The sequence below is a fragment of the Athene noctua genome, chromosome 4 (genome assembly GCF_965140245.1).
Source record: "Athene noctua chromosome 4, bAthNoc1.hap1.1, whole genome shotgun sequence".
In the NCBI taxonomy this organism is placed as follows: domain Eukaryota; kingdom Metazoa; phylum Chordata; class Aves; order Strigiformes; family Strigidae; genus Athene; species Athene noctua.
In genome coordinates this window covers 79,001,655-79,022,070 of record NC_134040.1, presented here as the reverse complement: position 1 = coordinate 79,022,070, position 20,416 = coordinate 79,001,655, and positions in this window count along the sequence as shown.

Here is a 20,416-nt window from a genome sequence, read left to right as displayed (position 1 = left end):
TGTAACGTTTACTGAAACACTCAAGTTACAATCAGTAAATGTATGTGCTTCCTCAATAAGGAAAATACTATTAGTTCTTAATTCTTCCTTTCAGAAAGTCATGATTTCTCTTTGAACTCAACTCACATTTAGTAGAAGCCAGCAAAGTATACAAGGGAGGACTTTTTCCAGATGATGCAGTCTTGCCTTTGACATAAACTGGAGTCTTAGCAAGAGTGTCTGGCAGAGAGAAGTGCTGCGGGGAGAGGTTGCTCTGGTAGTAAGTACGTGGTGAGCCTGTAACAGGGAAGGACATTTAGCTTTAATCTCTGCTAGCGTCAGAATGGGCAGGACTTTTTCTATTCACAAGTTTTCTAAGGGGAATTGACTTGTCTTTGCTAGTATCCTCGGTGTATAAATCAAGTTGCCATGACAATTTCTCTGAATGGATTAGTTAGGGAGGGTGGAGGAAGGACAAATAAGAAACACATCTCTTCCTTTTATAGTGTTACTGTGTGTAACAGCAAACTTGTTAACCTTGTGAAATGCCTGATTTTTCAGCTCCTATTCTGCCTGTAAATCACATGCTCTTGTGAAGGTATCCAAGCAATCTTCTCTAGTTCAGTTAGTAAATGTGTTTGAAAGTCTACTTTCAAGGGAAGTATTTTGCATTAGGAATTTTTGTATCAGTTCCTTGCATCTGTGTAAATTTTGAAATGCAGTTTGTGTTGTTAAACCATTTTCTTTTATGATGTGATGGTTGGAACAGGGTCATTTCAAGAATGTAGGTACTTGGTGTTATGGAGAGGCCTAAGCACTGACAAAAGAGGGGAGGGAAAATATAATGATTCTTATTAAGAAAGGCACAACTGTAAGTAGAGATCATCACTACTGAGGAATTCTAAACACTGTTAAAAAATACACCTCCACCACCACCTTTTTAAAAGTAAAACACTGGCAGTGGAAAAAGGGTGATTTATGCTTTATTTCAGTAGGGCAAGAAGTCTGTTGATTGTAGGGCTACACCACCTATTTAAATTAATGGGTTTTGCAGTAGAGCTTTGGTTGGCCTCAAAAGACAAGTGAAAATACTAGTAACAGTAAAGTAAAAGGAGCAAGTGTCCAAAATACAAGATGATTAAAATGGAATTTGTCAGTTTACAGAATTTTCCATACTGCATGGATACTAATTGCCTTTCTGAAGCACTAGTTGAAAGGCCTTTTTTAAAAAACACTTTTTATGTATAGTGTTGTTGCAGTAACCACTTTGAAATCTCATCTGATCAAGCATAGCTTACTTTTTTCCTTTTTTCAAACTTATCTCTCAGAATCTTCCTTGGGGCAAATTTGGTGCAGAAAATTGAGGTAGCAATACCAATGCTTAAATGAAGTTTAGGTTTTTTAACTGAAACTTAATCTAAAATATTTTTTCTCTTCCCTCTTCTAGTATGGATTTGGTTAATAACCCTAATGCCTTTGAAAGTTAATTAATTTTAAGCTATGCTCTTTTTTTCTCTCAATACTTTTCTCAGCAGGTAATCATTCTGTGGTTTGTTTGCTCACTGTTAAGGAGGTGGGAAGTCTCTTGCTCCCCTTTTTTTTCCCTCCATCAGTCCTTAAGGTGCCCTGGAGCACATCACTAGGCAGTGTGCTTTCCAGCCTCAGTTTACTGGAGCTGTTAGCATAGGATGTGTGCAGGTTTTGGTATCTCTAAAACATACAGACCTCTTTCTGTTGTTGATTATGGGTATTTAAAGAAAACAAAAAAAAAAAAAAATGGCCGAGGACACAAGAATTAATCACTATCACGTTAGTATTTTATACTTTTGTCTGGATGAAGCTTCAAAGTCTTTAGTTGTATTTGTATGATGTTAAATACAAGTTCATTCAGTGCTGTTAGTACCAAGACCAAAGATGCTGCATTGCTCTGTAGTGTATCAAGTCCCAGGGAATAATGCAGACTGCCTTCCTGCTCACCCCCTTGGTCAGCCTGGCACAGCAGACACTGAAATCAAGGCTGCTAATGTCTGCAGTACTGCTGCAACTGGTTGTAGGTGGGGTGAATAGATAAAGCATGCTCAAATGATGAGCAATTAGATTTTGATGAGGAAAAGAACAGTAGGAAAAAAGCCAGCATTTCTTCATATAGGATTTTTGGTAGACATGCAGATGGAGGGAGACTATACTTCTTTTGTCTGAGGCAATACAAGTGGTTTTGTACTGTGAATTTTGTGCTGTGAAAATCATTGAACTGCTCTGAACCAGAAGTATTTCCCTTTTGGAAATTGTTTCCTTCAGCTATGCTTTGTGTCTTATAGTACGGCACCCTAAGCACTTGTACTTAACAGCAGAATGAAGCAGGGAGGAAATGTTCATTCAACAGAAAAAACAGCAGAAGTGTGAGAATTCTGGGTGGACTGGAGGAGGAAGTGGAGGGGGAAAAACATCCTCATATGCAAAAATAGAAGAGCATAGGGGATAAATCTTTATTGCTGCAGGACAAAAAAAAAAAAAAGGAAAAACAAAACAAAAGCTAAGCTTATGGTTGCAGAGCTATAAATTCTGGCATGAGGTTGGGTTATGGTAAAAGACGAGAGGATTGTAGATTTTTGTTCTGTCACTGTCACCTATCCTTTCACCAACATGGATTTGGCTTCATCACAGAGTGGGTCTGCTCCATGGTTGTCTGACTGTTACGCTTCCTGATACTCTCTGAGCCCATGGAAGCGACCTCCAAAAGTCTGGTGTACTCTCAGAAATAAGTTAAGACAAAACATATTGACTAGGCCCTGGAAAATCACATTAGAATAATTGATGTGGGTGAAAGAAAGAATTAACTGTTTCTCTTCTTTCTCCTTCATTCAGAACAAAATGAGGAGTGACTCCAAATGGCTGAATTACACAAGACATATGAAAATCTATATCCGGACACCCCTGCCCTATGCCAGACTGAAAGTTTGTCTGTCTGGTTTAAAGTTTTACATAGCTATCCCTTGCTGCTGTGTCTCAGCATTCATGCTTGTGGTTCCTACAGTAGTATTTGTTTTAAGTATTCATGTTTACAATAAGGCAGAAATTTGAAAATTCTTACTGTGATTGCGTACTGCAAGTTGCTTATGTTGTGTGATGGAATAAGGTCACAGCAATGAGAAAGAAAGCCAAACTATAATTGTGCAGCCTTAGCGGAGAGGAATGGAGTTGTGTGGGTGTCTCTGAGGGCATAATTGCTTCTGCAGTAGCATTACTGGTAATGATCAGTGAAAGGGAAAAGTCAGTCTAGGATGAGTTTGGAAGATAGCATTCAAGAAAAGATAATCTTTTCCTTCTCAAACAATTATCTGTTATAGTGTCACTGAGAGGTGATAAACATAAACATAGTCTTGTATGGAGTCACTCTTCAAAGCAGGATCTTACTTTAAATCAGGGAAGTGTCTCTGTCAGTAATGCATTTTATTATTTCCTGCAGGAAAAATGAACGTGAAGCAGCTCTAAAGAGCTGCTGTCTCCACTGTAGGGAACCATTTGATCCCTACTTACAGGGAAAACTATGGTTCAATTGACCTTGAGGAGATTTTATAATAGGATGGGGAAAAAGTAGCAGCCCATTCATAGAAAGTACATGGGCTCTATAGATGGTAACAGATCTGCATTATCAGCTTTATATTTTTCTCTGAAGATCAGCACTAGAATATTACCAGGTTTTAATTAACTGGCATACAACATGATTATGATTTTTTTCCCTCATGCCATATGTCTTTAGATGATAAAAGTACAAGATGTAGTATAGAAATTTATTTCCTAGATTAAAATAGTGCTAAAGGTATGAATCCACGCAAAAGAAGGGAATCAGTCTTACTCAGAAGTAAGGATGTGCCAAAATTAAACTGCCTATGTGATATTTATATGAGAAAGAATGCATAGGAAGATTTTCCTTCTGTTGCTACATGGTCTTGGGGGTTTGTTTGTGGGGTTGTTTTCCCCTGGTAGTGTCCAAGCAGATGCTTAGTGCTTTGCTTCCTAGCATCCCTGTTAGTAGGAAAGCAGTATAAAAGCCTGAGTTTTAATATGCTCCTAAATCTGAAAAGGGAAGAAAGTTTTCACTTTATGGAAGTAAATAAAGTAACAGGACCGTCCCTGGAACAAAGTGGACATTTGGCATAAGATGACCAGGTATAGAAGCAAATGAATTTGCTTTAATAAAACTGACTGGATCTGATGGCTTTAGTGCCTGCTTCAGAGTCTGTCTCCATGCAGTGGATCTGTGATACATAAATGCTTATGTGTAATTTTAGGTTGACTGTATAGCTACAGTCCATGTGATTAAGCATTGCCTTCAATAAATTTGTATTATAGAAGTCAGTGCAGATTCTGATGTATTGTTAATGAGCTCTAGTTTCATCCCTTTTCATTTGATGGGAGGAGATACAACGCTTACTTCTCTGGGACAAAAGAAATCCACATGTATGCTGTCAACGAAGGCTACCTGGGCTTGGTTAACAAGCATTACAACTGGGCTGAAAGTTAAAAAGCTGAAGTTCTAGGAGATAATTGTAGTGGCTTATATGAATGTGGATCCACTATTTTTGTATATTCCTTTCTTTGTTAACTTGCTTATTGTGATGTTTAAAATGTTCTGAATGCAAGCAGATATGTTAATTTATTAACTATTGTGTATATGTGTCAACTAGCTGTGCAGTCAAATTTGTTCAAGAGCAGTTAGCATGTCTTTCCTAATTTCTTGGCACGATGAGAGTTCTCTAACTCTTTCCATGGTGCACACCTACAGATAATATCCCTCCCCTGGTTTTCTTCCCAGTGTGGGCAAAAAGTGGTACTCGGCATCACTGTGTGTTTCCTTCATAGCTTTTATATAGAAAGGTATATTGGATGGGGGAGGAGGAAAAAAATTAATATAAACTACTGATTGATACTGATGCTTCACATCTAGAACTGATTAGGATAATCGGTGTCACACTGCATATAATATAATGCACAAACTACAGTATGTCTCCTTCTTGATCTATTTTCTCCTGTTTTAAATTTATATACTTGAGGCCTCTTCTGACTGGTAAAGATTGGGCAGAATCTCTTCAGGATCATCACAGTAATCTTTGTTTCACAGACACAAGCCCTACTCTGTTAGATGCTGTATCAGTAAACTCAATGGAAGCAGGGGTGGTCAGTGTCTTGCAGGATCAGGAAATGGGGAAGGAACGGATTCTGTGAGGAGACACATGCTAGATATGAAAAACAAACACTGAACTTTTTTAGATATCTGTTCAGGGAGAGAAGGTGACAGAAGTATTGAAGAGGTGAAAGAAGGAGGGAGGAACAGCTTGAGATGTGGAGCCTTAAGAACATGGTTGGTTACTCTTCTAAAAAATACAGTTGATAAACATACATTGTTTCTCCATGTGATAAAACATCTTTAAGGTATTTTAAAATATGATAAAATATTTTTGAAGGTGTTAATGATAAACCATTCAGGGGAGGAAAGAACATCACCAGAAGAGAGTTATACAGAGGAGCAAACCTGGAAGATTTTATTTGAAGCTGTGAGATTCTTGTATACCAAGCAAATGCCATTTCCATTATGTGAAAAGATGGAGCCAACTCTAAAATTTGCTTCATCTTTCTTGCCAGATTCTGACTAGTTTAATATTTTGAGTGTTGCAAGCTCAGAGTTTTATCTGTTGGAAGGAGAGTAGTGCACAAAATTTGGATTTAGATGTACATCTTGCACATGCAAGTTTGGCTCATTGGTATTTAAATCTCCAATTAAAGTGTGTATTGTGAGCAGAATGGTTAAAATGTTATTTGCCACGCTTGTGCATATATGCACAATCTTGGTAAGGTGCATCATTACATCATTATCACTTAAGTTATGAATGTACAAAGTATGTCCCTTGTAAGAATATGTGTTTCATTTAAGAAATATTTATCCTCTGACTCATTCAGAGCTTTTGTTGCCATCAAATGCAGCAAAGTAATCGAAACTGCAGTGATTTTTTATTACAGCAAACTGATCTTGTGCTTATTTGTGCTAGAATCAGAGGTAGAAAGAAATGCATTAATGGAAGAATCCTATCCTCAATTGTACATTTAATGTAAAGAAAGAGGTTGTAGCTCCAACTGATGGACCTGAGGGTGGGGGCTTCCAGGTGCTGTCAGGAGTGATCACCACAATGTTACTACATCTGGAAATTTTGAAGTTGTCGAGAGCTGAGACATCAAACATTTGTTGTAAGGTTTACAGGATCTTTTTATTTAATTTTGGAATTCAATTGAATTTATATTTTTAGGGTACAACAAGTGTATTACTGGTTTTATTATATAAAGAAAGGGCATACTGTAAACCTAGAATGCAAAAGAAGAAGGGATAGTGAAGTGAACTGTTGACTGATACACAGTATAAGAAACTTGTTAGGTTGGCTTTTGTGCTGTATGTAAATCAGGGTTATATTTGTCTCCTTTGTGTATGTATTCCTTTTTTCATTGCTTTCAGGTTTTTGCTGGGCAAAAGCTTGATGATCCTGTCATCCCAGGAATATTATGAAAGCAAAACTTAGAATTAATTAGAGGTATAATTGGAAGAACGAAACTGAAATAATGCAAGAGCAGAGTATGTTAAGTGTTGCATCTCATGGGGAATCAAAAGAGACAGTTCTGACTGAAAAAGCAGTGCAGATGGGTGATAATCAGGCAGGTGTTACTCAGCACTTTTTGGGAACTGGCAAATCATCAAAAGAAAATACAACTGGAATTCACTCTAACAGAGAATTGGACTCAAACAATTCAGATGAGCAGGATCTGTTTGGTGTGTCGTCTTCATTCCTCAAGCATAAACCTGACGCTGAATGTCACAAAGAACTGCAGCTTCTTAACCAGTGGTACAGACAAGATGAAAATTTTGTTTCACGTATTTACAAACTGCAGCCCACCAGGTTAGTGCTGAGTTTCTTCTATTCAGAAGTTGTTTGGTAAAGGAATAAACATGGTTTTCCTTCCAATCCATTAAGGACATGAATTTATTCTTCATTAGTCTGAAGGTGGTTCGCTTCTTTAATCACTGGAAGTTTTGTTGCTAAGCACTTGCATGAAAGAAATACTAAGTCTGAAGAGTTTCCTTCAACATTATATCCCACAAATGAATAGTATCTTTAAATGAGCAGCAGTGCTTTTCTCATAGTATGAAGTGCAGCATTAGGAGGTATCATTTGAAGGAAAATTTCCCCTGAATCTTTATTAATTATGCTGTCATCAGATAGGCATATGAGATTTTAACCCCGTCTTAGAGATGGTGTAACTGAGGCCCAGTTGAGATATATTAAAGCAGAGGTAATAAGACTTAAACCTGTATCTGTCCATCTGCCAAACTGCAGCAATTTGGTAGGCTAGAGATGCACCTACCTGACGTAATATTGTTCTTTAATCTTGTTTTATGATTAGAGCAGCTTCTTAATTTTCCAGTGTGTTCTCACAGCTTGTCTTCATAGCACATTTTACAGGGGTATTTTCAGCAGTGATCCTGCACACAGGCAGCAAGCTAAGAGCAAATGGCTGAGCTCTTTCCAGAAACTACACAAGATATTTCGAGTATGCTCCACTTAACCTCAGGGAGGAAGCGTCCACTGAGCTGCTTGAGACAGGTGAGACTAGAAATGCAAAATGAAGAGATGAGCACTCCACTGGAATGATCAACAATACGTTATTTCCTAAAAGAAGGAGAAAGGTTAGTTTCAGTTACAAAATAAGTTAAAAGGAGTTAGAGACGTCACCAGTTTTGGTGCTCCTCAGAATCTTGTGGTAGGACAAGCAGTACTTAAGTGAGTGTGTTACTGCTGTAATAAATAGGTAAAATAGACAAAACTTCAAAAACATTACTTCTCAATAACCCTGAATGCCTCTTCTGTTCACTGTAGTGTTTAGTCCACTTAAACATATGTAACTCCTTCTACAATCTGCATGCAACATTTGTGCTCTACCAGAGGAGCAAAAAGCCTGGAGTTTGGCCAAATGAAATAAAACATGTGCTGTGAAATTCTGTTTAACTGCAGAGAATAAAATTACTACTGCAGAATAAGCTTAATAATGCAATAATAATTTAACAGGGAAAAAAAAAAAAGTGTATTTCCTGAGGTTTTTTACAAAACTTTTCTAGTTTCCACATGAAGAACAGAGGAAAATCAAATGTTTTCTCTGTGGTTCAAAATGGTTGTGCATAAAAGCTGAGAAAGTAATTTAGTACATCTTTCTGCCACCCTTTCCACAGTATGGTGGTCATAGTGCTTGGATAAGCAGTTAAATTATTTAGAGAGATTATAAAGCTATTAGCTTTCAATCCAGTAAAGCAAGTTGCTCCTTGTGGGATATCTTTGGGATTCTTTATGTATTTGAAGATTACCCCTGTTAATTGGTTAGGATGATTTAGATCAGTTTAGTTCTTAATCAGTCCTTGTGGCAATTTCCCCATTAATCAGAGCAGTTTGTTGATGTTCTTGGCCTGCCCTCCACTTTGTTGATACCTTTCCCTAGTGTTTTAGAAATAAACTCAGGTTCTTATGTCAGAGCCACACTTGATCATAGATTATGAATGCCCTGATTCATAAAAAAAGAACAAATCTTTGAGTTTAGCACCTAGAATGACACAGGTCTTTTCTTGTATCATGTTGTGATGTAGACACTTCTACACTCTTTCAATTCTACCCTTTCACAGCATTATTGTCTTGCAACTTTTTTCCATCACTTAACACGTTTTCCATTATGCTACACTGACCCAGACCAATTAATTAAATTCCAATCCATAATTTGTTTTATCAGAGTTTGTTAGAAGTTTTCACAGGTTTGTAGAAGGGTCTGTGTTGATGTAAGCATACCATTATCTTTACTGTCATCCTTATGCATGCTATGTTCTCTTCCAGCATAATCTTTTAATAAATACTTTTGATGGTTACTTTTAAAAATGGAGTTAAGAATTAGAACATTTTTTTTCCTCTCAAGTCTTGCAGCAAGAGGTTGATCAAGGATCAGGGATCTCCAGAAGATCACTGTTACTGCTTCAAGAGGAAGACCTGTGACTTAGACTGCAACCTGTCAAGCAAGCAGGCTTCATGTTTAGACATCCACCTTGTGAAAACATGGGTTAATGAAAGGGAGTATGAAACACATCAGAACGTCATAGAAAGCATCCACACACAGGTATGCCTACCATCACTTTATTTACCTCTGCCCTGGATGCCAGGGATTTCTTTTCATCATGTTCTAGAGCTTTAAATGAGGAAAAATTGAATATCACAATAGTTTTTGTCTTGTCTTGAGTGTAACTCTGTATTTTTAAAGGTGCATCCTAAACCTGCAGTATTTTTATCCTCCCAAGTCAGGTGCCTTCTAAATACCTTCTCCAAGTTCCCTTCTTTCAGCTTGGTTTTCCCACTTACGTGTTTCTGCTGATGTTCTTTATCTCTCTCCCTTAATTGGCTGCAATCTTCTAAGACTTCCTGAAGACCAGTCTTCAGTTTGCTTTGCCTGTTACCTCAATTCTCAGTATTCAGGAAAAGCTATACAGAGAAGAGTCCATGTCCCTTTAAATCCTTAGAGATGCATGCTGAATTAGAGTGATGTGGAAGGCTGACACATCATTCTTAATTTGCCCTGGATGCCCAATTTCATCAGCAATCCTATCAGAAATGGTGCAATTGGCATGGAAATAAGGTAATGTGAGTCAAGAATTAAAGTCTTATCAGTAGTTGTTAATTTATGTTTAATTAAATTCTGTATCTGCTCATTTATTGCTATTAATTCTTTGAGTTAGCAACAAACTCAGCTGTGTTTCCCAAATCTGAAGAAGCCAAGGAAAGTATTAGGCATGGCCTAGAATAACTCTTTTTCTCTTAACTGTAAAATGAGATCTAAGTGGACTCATTCAGCTTTGAGGTTTCAGGGATGCTTTTCTATTATATGAACTCACAGACAGAACACTGGATTAATCTGTTGAGAAAAGGTGTAACACCAGATATGATGTATCTATTTTTGGCTTCACATTATCTTAATTCTTCCTTTCATCCCTCATCTTAGATCACCTTTCTTGTCTATGGATATGTGCTCCAGGCTTTACAAGTTTGTAAAACAAGAAGTACATTATTGAGCTCTGTGTTTTCTTCCTACCTAACCCCCTTTATCTCCTCTTTTGCATGACAAACATGCATGACAGAGTGTTATTTTCTTTTCTTGTTGCAAACCTAAATTTTTCAGATAGAAATAGTAATGCACAAGCTATCGACTAGGATTGCTAGAAATTAATTTAGTATGACTTGTGCAGAAAAAACATATTTATCAGTGTACTGGATATAATGCAGACATTACTTCATAGTATCTAGATTTATCACTGGTTGCCCTTCAGTATGTTTTGATTCAACTAGTTTCCATGTTTGATAGGTTTATTCTCTCTATTTAGCATCATCACACCAAAATCTATAAGAAAAATGTAACCTAGGGCAAAGATGGAATTGAACCCATCAACAGCAGATCCTGTTCCTTTTACCTTGAACGCCTACACAATGACTTTCAGAAAATTGTCATCACCCAGTTCCATTGGTCAGCTTTTGACAAGGACCTTGTCTGAGGGAAAGTAACAAAGATCAGAAGATGTAGGAGCAGCAGACAAAAAGCTGTGTTTTTTAAGTACTCTGAAAAGTTACAGTGAAAAAATCCCCTTGTATTTAAGTGAGTCTGAAAATAGTCTTGAGACTAACAAAAACATGGGCAATTTACCTGGTACAAAGTGAGATGTTTCTAGTCAGCTGACAGCACACTGCTTACCATGTGAGGATAATGTTTACAACATATTTTCATTTTATTAATAGAACAACTGAAGAATCATTAGAAAATCAGCTTGGTAGATTTGGGGAAAAGTAAACCCTTAAACTAAATTTTGCCTTTCCTGTTAATTTTTTTTATTCCTTTGTCTCCGTGTGACACTTAAAATGAATACATAGGAATATTTTGTTGTTTGCAATTGTATTTGCAACCCAGCTATTGGGTTGCACACTAAACATCATACTAGAGACTTTAACATCTATCTTTGAATGTGCCTAGAGTTAACTAGGGCAGTTGAAGATAATGGCTTATTTTGTGTGTACTTACAAAGGGACTGTCTGCAATTTTATGAAGAATTTGTAGATAGGGTTTAAGAACATAGTTTGCATATTAGGTAACTTTCATGTGTACTTCCAATGTCATTATGAAATAATGGTGTTTGGGTTTGCTGCTCAGGGATCAGAAAGAGTTAGTTATTTACTTGCTGGTAGTTTTGAAAATAAAGGAAAAGGAAAATGTGTTTAGTGAAGGCTTTCTCTCTTTATATTTACCTAGAATGAATGATTCCAAGTTTTTCCTCAGAAATGCTACATGTCAGGAGGAACAGGAAAGTGTTTACAATGGGGATGAGGAAATTCTGGTACAGGTTCAGCAGGGTCAGGCTCTGTAAGTTCAGCAGCAAGCTGCTGTTTATTTTATGTTCATCAGCACACAGCTAAGTAGAACATGGTGTGGTGCAGAAAACTTGGAATATCTCACCTGTCTGTAAAAATTGATGAGTTTTTTTCCTTTTGAGAGTAGCTGTTTGCTTTTTTTCCCTTGTTCTGTGTTTCACACCCCCCACCCCCACCCAAATGGGTTCAAAAGTATATGCGTGATTCATCTTAGTAATACCTCACCAGTTTATTAAGGGAGTCCTCCGTACCACTGTAAGAAGGAACACCATTTTCAGAGCTGCAGTGCTCTACAGTCTAGAGCTTGGGATCTGAACACTAAGGATTTTCTGTGCCATGTCAGTGTACTGCCACCATTCACCTGCCCTTACCCCAACTTGCCTCAGTATTTCAAGGAAAGACAAAAAACCTTCCTTCTCTCAAATATATGTCATCTCAAATACGTCTAATACATGTCTATATGCACAAATAATATCTGAGAGCAGTCAGTTATGTACATGAGAGGAGAAGCAGCCTTGCTTCTGAGCCCTACAGATGAATGCCAGAAGCATGAGATTTACTTATATGTATTATCTTAGCACAGAACTACGAGTGTTGTACAGGTTGATATAAAACCATTCTGTTTCCAGTCCATGATACACAAGCAGGAGGATTCATAAATTTAAAGATTAATTAGCCAGAAGAGACTACATGGAGGATTTTATTAATAGAACATGGACAATAGACTACATGGAGAATCCCGTCCTACATGTCTACAAACAAGTCAGTCTGTGCTGTATATGACATGCATGTAAGCCCCTCACCCCATAAAAGCCTTATGTTAGTTAATGTTAGTTAATGTAAGATGCAAACATATGAAGCAGCATAAGGGGAGAGGGAACTAATTAAAATAATTCTAGGAGAATTTTCTAGGGTATTTCATCCATTGCTTAGCATTCCAGTTAAAACTACACTACTAGTGAAGAGCTTCTGATATCAGATTGTCATTTGTACCTGGAAGTTGGCTAGTTTCCTTTTTAAAAGGAGGAAAATATTAATTAGAAAGAAATGTCTTTTATAAATTCTACAGTTTTCTTTCAGGATGAATGCTGTGATGTGAAATGCATGCCTGTAGATGAGTTGTCATAGAATCATAGAATATTATAGTTTGGGTTGAAAGAGACCTTTAAAGGTCATCTAGTCTAATCCCATTGCAATGAGCAGGGACATCTTCAACTAGAACAGGTTGCTCAAAGCCCCGTCCAGCCTGACCTTGAATGTAACCTGGGATGGGGCATCTACCACCTCTCTGGGAAACTTGTTCCAGTGTTTAAGCACCTTCATTGTAAAAAATTTCTTCCTTTAATCTAATCTACATCTAGCCTGTTTTAGTTTAAAACCATTACACCTTGTCCTGTCACAACAGTCCTGCTAAAATGTCTGTCCCCATCTTTCCTGTAGGCCCCCTTTAAGTACTGGAAGGTCTAAGGTCCACTGTAAAGTCTCCCCGAAGACTTCTCTCTCTGGGCTGAACAACCCCACCTCTCTCAGCCTGTCCTCACAAGAGAGGTGCTCCAGAGCTGGACACAGCACTGCAGGAGGGTCTCATGAGAGCAGAGCAGAGGGGGAGAATCCTCTCCCTCGACCTGCTGGCCACACTTCTCTTGATGCAGCCCAGGATACAGTTGGCTTTCTGGGCTGCGACTGAACATTGCCAGCTCATGTCCAGCTTTTCATCCACTGAGTTGTCTTTAAATATGATGTAACTCCATAAGCAATTTAATGAATAGACTATGCAGTTGTTTAAGCTGGTCCTATGCCTGAACAATACGGACTTGATTCCACTGAAGAACATGAAGTCATGTGACCATTCTTACCCCAAATGTTCTCACACTCCATTACTGTTTTCTGATGGGAACATTGTTATTTTTCCAACAAAACAACTGTCAGTATGTGTTTCAGATCTACAAGTAATCTTCTGAAATTAAAAAAAATATATATTTTTACACAGAGATCCAAGAGTTATAATTTGATTTATTGGTGCCACTGGTGAGAGCAGAAAGTACAATTAATTCTAAGCCTCTGCTATCAGATTGCTGATGTTTGGAAAATTTCCATGCATTTTCATTTCAGCACTGTTTTGAAGTGCAGAGATTTACTGGTGCTTATGCTAATATTATAATTATCACAAATTGCCATTATCATAACCCATGTATTTGGGATACTGCAATATAGTGTACACATTGTTCTTGTGGAAGGACTTAGATTTGTGCCCAAGAATATAAATTATAAAATATGCTTTACTTTTCAGTTGTTTCAGCTGGTAAATGTGTAAACGTGTATGATTTGTAGGTTAAGATGTCACAGATTTAGAAGTATTTTTCTCTTTTCCACTGGAACTAAACTCCTTGTAACAAAAAAAATCTTTGGGGTATGACATTTGTGAAAGAATATTTTCTGAATCATGAAAACAAAAATATTTTTGAGAAAGGATATCAAACTCTAGGCCTCAAAGTATCAGTCAAGAACAGAAATCAAAGCAATTGTTCTCGTCAAAAAGAATAGTTTAACTAGTTCCTTATTTTAATCAACTTTAGGTGCTCAAAATAGATTTCCGCCTGGACCAAACCCCCCTTCTCTTTTCTTCTCTGAATTTGAAGGGAGTTCAGTTCAGTTCTGGAACCTTGCATCTTCCTCTTTTCAGGATGAATGTGTCAAGTCTTAAAGTGCTGATCTCATTTATAATCATTACTCAGCTGGTGTATTTCTGTGTATTTTGAGAAAAATATAGCAATCTGTGTGGTGTTTTGTTTCGTGGTGGTTACCTTTACCAGTAGTTGCCTTTCTCTGGAGTGTACGTTTACCCACCAGAGGGAGCTGAAGCCAAGAACTGTCAGATTTTCGTGTAATCACTTGAGTTGGAAAAGACCGGTAGGATCACTGAGTCCAACCATTAACCTAACACTACCAAGTCCGCCACTAAACCATGTCCCTGAATGTCATGTCTACATGTCTTGTAAGTAACTCAAGGGATGGTGACTCAACCACCTCCCTGGACAGCCTGTTCCAATGCTTGACAACCCGTTTGGTGAAGAAATTTTTCCTTATATCCGGTCTAAACCTCCAATGGCACAACTTGAGTTGGCCTTTCAATTCCCAGGGGGTTCTCTGGTGGAAGTCCTCTCTTACATTTCATGGGGCTTTGGATTTGGGCATCTGTCCTCAAGTTAGCTTGGGAGCAGACGGGGACCAAGTAGGAGATCAGTGCACCTCCCTATGCCAAAGCAAGCAGAGCAAAATCTTGTGATGTACATGTCATCATTCTTTGAGGTTTATGTATGCCATTCTTTGTAACATGAATAAGGACACCAAATTTGTATAAAAGAGAAATAACTTTGAGAATAAACTAATTATCCCTGAGAAAATTAGGCCAGGTAGAAGCAAGGGTGAATAGGTTATCTGTGTCTCTAAAAGGAAATCTCTCAAAATTCCTGACTACAAACAGGCTGGAGGATATTTCTGCTATATATTAAACTGACATTTTGTTTATCAAGCAATAAATTGGCTGAAAAGGGGTAGAAGTTCATGCATATTATGTGTTTTGATTTTGTTCAGCACAGAAATATGCATTGTCTAAAGTGTTTATTTCGATTGTGAATTTTGAAAGAAAATGTTTGTTTCCAAACTTACATATCTTAATTTTTCCTTTTAAATCATATTATTTTGACATATTCCAATTCATCCCAATTCATTATGATATACTGAAGAATGTTCTGAATTTTTTACTCAGCCAATTTTTTATCCAACTCAACTCTAGTGGTTTCTTAAATGTATGTTGATAGAAGCTTGTTAAAATTCAAGCCATTTTAAAATTATATAAAGCTATGCTTTCATTATTTTATGTAAAAACCCCAGGCCTCTAAAATAACTTAAAATTAAGTCTTAGTGCTATGCCTGAGCAGGTTAGGAGCCTGACAAGTCCCATAAAAAGAAATTTTAAAAATAATCTTGAGAATATCAATATAGCTATTTTTTTTTACCAAATGAGGGTATATTTTACAAAATGAGGGATTAATACACACATCTCCTTGCCTTGGGTGTGACAATACTGACATGGTCAATGAACAGAGAACTCCCTGGAGGTTTTTTTATTGTAACCAGCTGCTCCAGGTGAGAGGGGTTTTATTATTCTCGTTCTTGGTTTTCTTCTCTTTATTAAATCATAAGATCAATTTATATTTCATCAACTTTTAATTAAAATCTTCCTTTGACTTAGAGGACAGGAGAAGTGTTGGTCCTTCTGAACAAATGAGCTTCTTTCCATATGTTTCCTTCTGCACTTGGAGTAAGTTATCCACAGAGAAATAAGTAGATGTTGAAACATGGAGATTAGCATCTGAAAGGTGGAAAGGAACAGCTTCTTATACCATTTCTGAGTTGTAGCTGACCATATGAACATAAAGAGTCTTTAAGAATAGGTGGAGTTGACTTTGTGCTACAAAAGGAAGGAGAGCTCACACAGTTAATTATAGCTCACCAATCAAAGCTGGTCCTTATTGCCTCTGAACTGCTTGCTACTTGCTCAAGTAATTTGCAATTTTCAGTGCTGCTTTGACTTCCATTAGTCTGTTGGTCATAACAATTATGACTGATGTGAGACATTGCAACTTCCCTAGATAAGCAAATTTGACGGTTTCTACCACCAAAATGAGGGTAAACACTTAATCTATTAAACCTCCTACGGGATTTTTTTTTCAAATTCAAAATCTTGTCATATGAAAATGGTAACAGTCACATCAAATAATCTCAATTTCAGCTCAGGTTTCTGTTCCTTGACAGTATTTTGTCACGTCCTTCAAAGGAATATACAAGACACTTTATATCAAATTGTTGTCTAATGGACTTCACTCAGTTAAAAGTTGCCTTGTATACTGGAGGTTTAAATAGATTTTTTTTTTTTTAATGTCTGGATCTTATCTAACTTACAAAGGGCTCATTATCCATATTTTAGCATTTCAGAGAGGAGGACTTCTTTCTGTATTTATTTTGTTGTCAATTTAATTAATTAATGGCATAACATGTTAGGATTTTTAATAGGCATTTTCCTGTATTTCAATGGGAATTAATCTGTCAATTGTAGTAAATAAAAAGAGAAACATAAATATTTTGGAAAGATTAGCAGGAGACTCATAAATTTGAAAACCAAAACAAACCTTAAATTATGCAGTTTACAATTGCACCTCCTCAGCAGTGACTCTTTGATAAATTACAGTGCTGTATGACACTTTGAATGTGCACTTTAGGATTTTCTTAATTAAAGAAAACAGAAGGGAAGAAAATCTTACAACTTTTTTGGAAGAGGAGATACATTATAATTTATTTCAGATGCAGTTAACTAGCTATAAAATGACCCTTGACACCACTTTTTTTCATGTTCTTGAATTACTTTTTACACTCCTCCTAATTATTTCTGACAGCTTTTTTCTTCTGTCTCTGTACTTCATTCCCACTGTCATTTCAATCTTTATTTCAGTTCTCTCTCTTGTTTGGGTTTATTTTTCTCTCTTGCTTTGTGGTTGGGTGATACTTTCGTATTCTCTGTTTTCACATTTGACTTCCCTTCTCCTCAGAAATTTATTGCCTCATACTTTATTCTGAGGTCAGGGTAGGGAAGGAAATATATGGGAAAGGAAAGGAATATATAGCAGCTGCAGACTCAGGAAATGGACTGAGGTCTGTGTTTGAACCTATAGGGTTTTTTATTATTTCAGAGTTTTGATCTGATGCACTCATGCCAATTTCTGCATTAAATACACGTTTCTTCAGCAGATATTCCTATATACAGGGATTGCTCCGTACTTAAGAAATTCAGTGAAAGATTATATTCTATGTGCTTGTAGAGTAGTAGGCAGTATTTTTCACCAATGAGAATTTAGAATTAAAGAATTCCTCTTCATAACTCAACTAAATATCAGTCTTCCATCATTATATTTTTGTGAAAGTTAGGCCTGTTAAAAATGTCTTTATATTTACTCCATTGCTCTATAATTGATGTATTGTCATTGTATAATCCAAATCCAAATTTTATAAGAGATTAATCCTAAAGGTGCATTTTGTAGATATGAATTCCCTCACCCCTTCAACAACCTACTATATCTTCCACTAACTGCTACTCAAGTAGTACTTGAGTACTTCCAAACATAAGTTGAAGGGCATCCTTTTGTGGTTTGATAAGCCAGTCCAGCATGCAGCTTTACATGACGTTTGTTGAAACTGACAAACTGAAATTTCTGAAAACAAGATTTGTGCTACTGCAGTGCAAGAATATTCTCTCTGTTAGTGTCCTACTCCCAGTATCAGCTGGGAGTTTGTTATTCATCTTTGCTCTCTGTAAATATTGTAGTCATGTAAAAAAAACGGTAGGTTTTCTAAGGGTGACTAGTCCACTTCTATAGCTCTTAAGGGTAGGAAAGGAGGGTCATAATTACTTATGCAGTATGTTTGACGGGATTTGAATGGTGAGGTTTAAGAGAAGTCCAGTGTCTGCCACTCACATTAATTTAATTTTCAAATAGCATTGGCAAAATTCTATATCAAAGACAGAAATAGTTTGCAAAGGCAAATCCAGCTGCAAGGAGTTAAGGTGTTAGAAAATGGATGAAAGAGGAAGGAAGCAGTAGTCCATACATAAAAGAGATTATAAAGAGAATAATCCAAAGTGTATGTTGATGTCTTTATTCAGTCCTGTATTTTATCACTGGTATATCTGAAGGGCTTAAAAGCTAGATTTGCAGATGGTAATGTCATTGGGAGCAGAGCAAATCATAATGTATGCTGCATCTAGATTCAGTGCAGGCAGAGACAGGGGCAAAATATTTCAAAAGAAGCAAAATCAAACCACATTAAAAATCCCACCTACTGTACATGACAATCTTTTATAGCATTAAAATGTGTAGTTAACTAGCATATTGGGCAGTCTGGTAGTTTTTTATTCCTGAACTATCACTGCTGGAGCAGCAAGATTGCCCTTCCATTCCTCCGCCTCACAGTCACTTGACAGTTGGTATAAAAGGTCCAAATCAGACTGCATCAGAGCATCTGGGTTTCATTTTGTACCTTGCTCATCTAGTGATTCTGACAGTATAGACCTGGTGTTGTCATATGCCTCTTGCAACCAGGTTGTGCATACACGTTTGGAAACAATTCAGTCTTCCTTGTACACAAGCTTAGTCTTCAGGTTTTATTTAGTAGTGTGACAGAATAAGGCTACCGATGTTTTCTCTGTTTTAATTGACTCTATTTGTACAGCAATGAAAAGAAGCCATGGTGTTCAGCACTAGCAAAGGAGATACAGTTGTTAAACTGATACCCCAAGACTCAGTGGCCACTGTTCAGGGAAAAGCTGTAACTAATGACTACTTCTTGTGATCTTTAGGTAATGAATGTTTAGAAACTACATTCTTGCCTCTCCAGAAAAGGAAGCTGTGCCCAATTTTTCAAAATATTTGGGTCACCCATGAGGTCTTCGAGAGCATCTTTTCTAAATACCTCTGGAGTTCTTGAAAATTACACTGGGCAGCCTTCCAGCAACTTTAAGTGCCTAATTCCTCCTAAAAATCCGGGCTTTTCACCCAGCTTTGTTCTGTCTGAAGGAGGTTTCGGTTTTCTTGCACCTCCATTAAACCTTCCAGATTCTGGTACCTGTATGCTATCATGCCTGGCAGCTGCTCCAAGAGCAAATTCTGTATTGCTCCATTACTTTCAGAGGGTCAGCAGTGCTGCCCTTGCTTTACACTGAGGCAAGTTTGACTATAAATTATTCTTGAGAGAGCACATTTTCTTTTCAGTTCGTGTTACAGATTTAAAAGTAATTGCTGTTTTAAAAGTGCCTGTAGTGGTGTAGTACAAACCTCCCTCTTGCTATGAACAGCTCTGCTGTTCGTTACAGGGCAGAAGGCTATTATGCAAGTAGAACTTTTCAGTGTTAGCACCTTTTCCTGCTCTCGCACTTTTCAGGGTTGCTGCAATGACTTTATTTTCACCTGCTTCATTAATCATCTGGGCTGTCATCTTGTGGCATTCAGCTGTATTCCAGACACTAATACCACTGAGATAATGCTCTGGAATCTGAAGACCACAGGCATGTGGCCAAGTTACCTTCAGTTCATCTTGGAGGGGAGTGGTTTAATTTCTGTTGCCATTTGTTAAATAAAGGAGAATTGTTTTCTTCAGATTGATTCATTTCTGAAAGGATCCTGCAAATGGAAATCTCAAACTATCGATACTGTCATTCCATATTCTATTTCGATAATCTCTTCTACTTTACTATGGTACATTATTTAATGTCCTACTGTTTCACGTGAACATCTGTAACAAGATTGCAATGAAAAACAGTGTGCCATGAGGTTAAAAAAATGACTACGAAGTGACTTAAGTGTTCTGGAATCTATCATGTGACTGTCCTGGTTTTGGCTGGGATAGAGCTAACTTTCTTCGTAGTAACTGGTACAGTGTTGTGTTTTGGATTCAGTGTGAGAATAATGTTGATAACAAACCAATGTTTTAATTGTTGCTAAATCAGGCTTACCCTAAGTTAAGGATTTTTTAGTTTCCCAGGCTCTGATAGCGAGCAGGTGCACAAGAAGCTGGGAGTGAGCATTTCTGGAACAGCTGATCCCAACTAGCCAAAGGGCTCATCCATACCACAGGGCATCATAGTCAGTATATAAACTGGGAGGAGGTGGCCAGGAGGGGTGGATCACTGCTCAGAGGGTGGTGAGCATTGTGCATCACTTGTTTTTTCTTGGGTTTCATTTCTTTCTCTCTTTGTTATATTACTTTTCATTATTATTGTTATTGCTATATTTTATTTTAGTTATTAAACTGTTCTTATCTCAACCCACAAGATTTACTTTTTTAGGGTTTTCTCCCCATCCCCCCGGGAGGGGGGAGGAGTGAGTGAGCAGCTG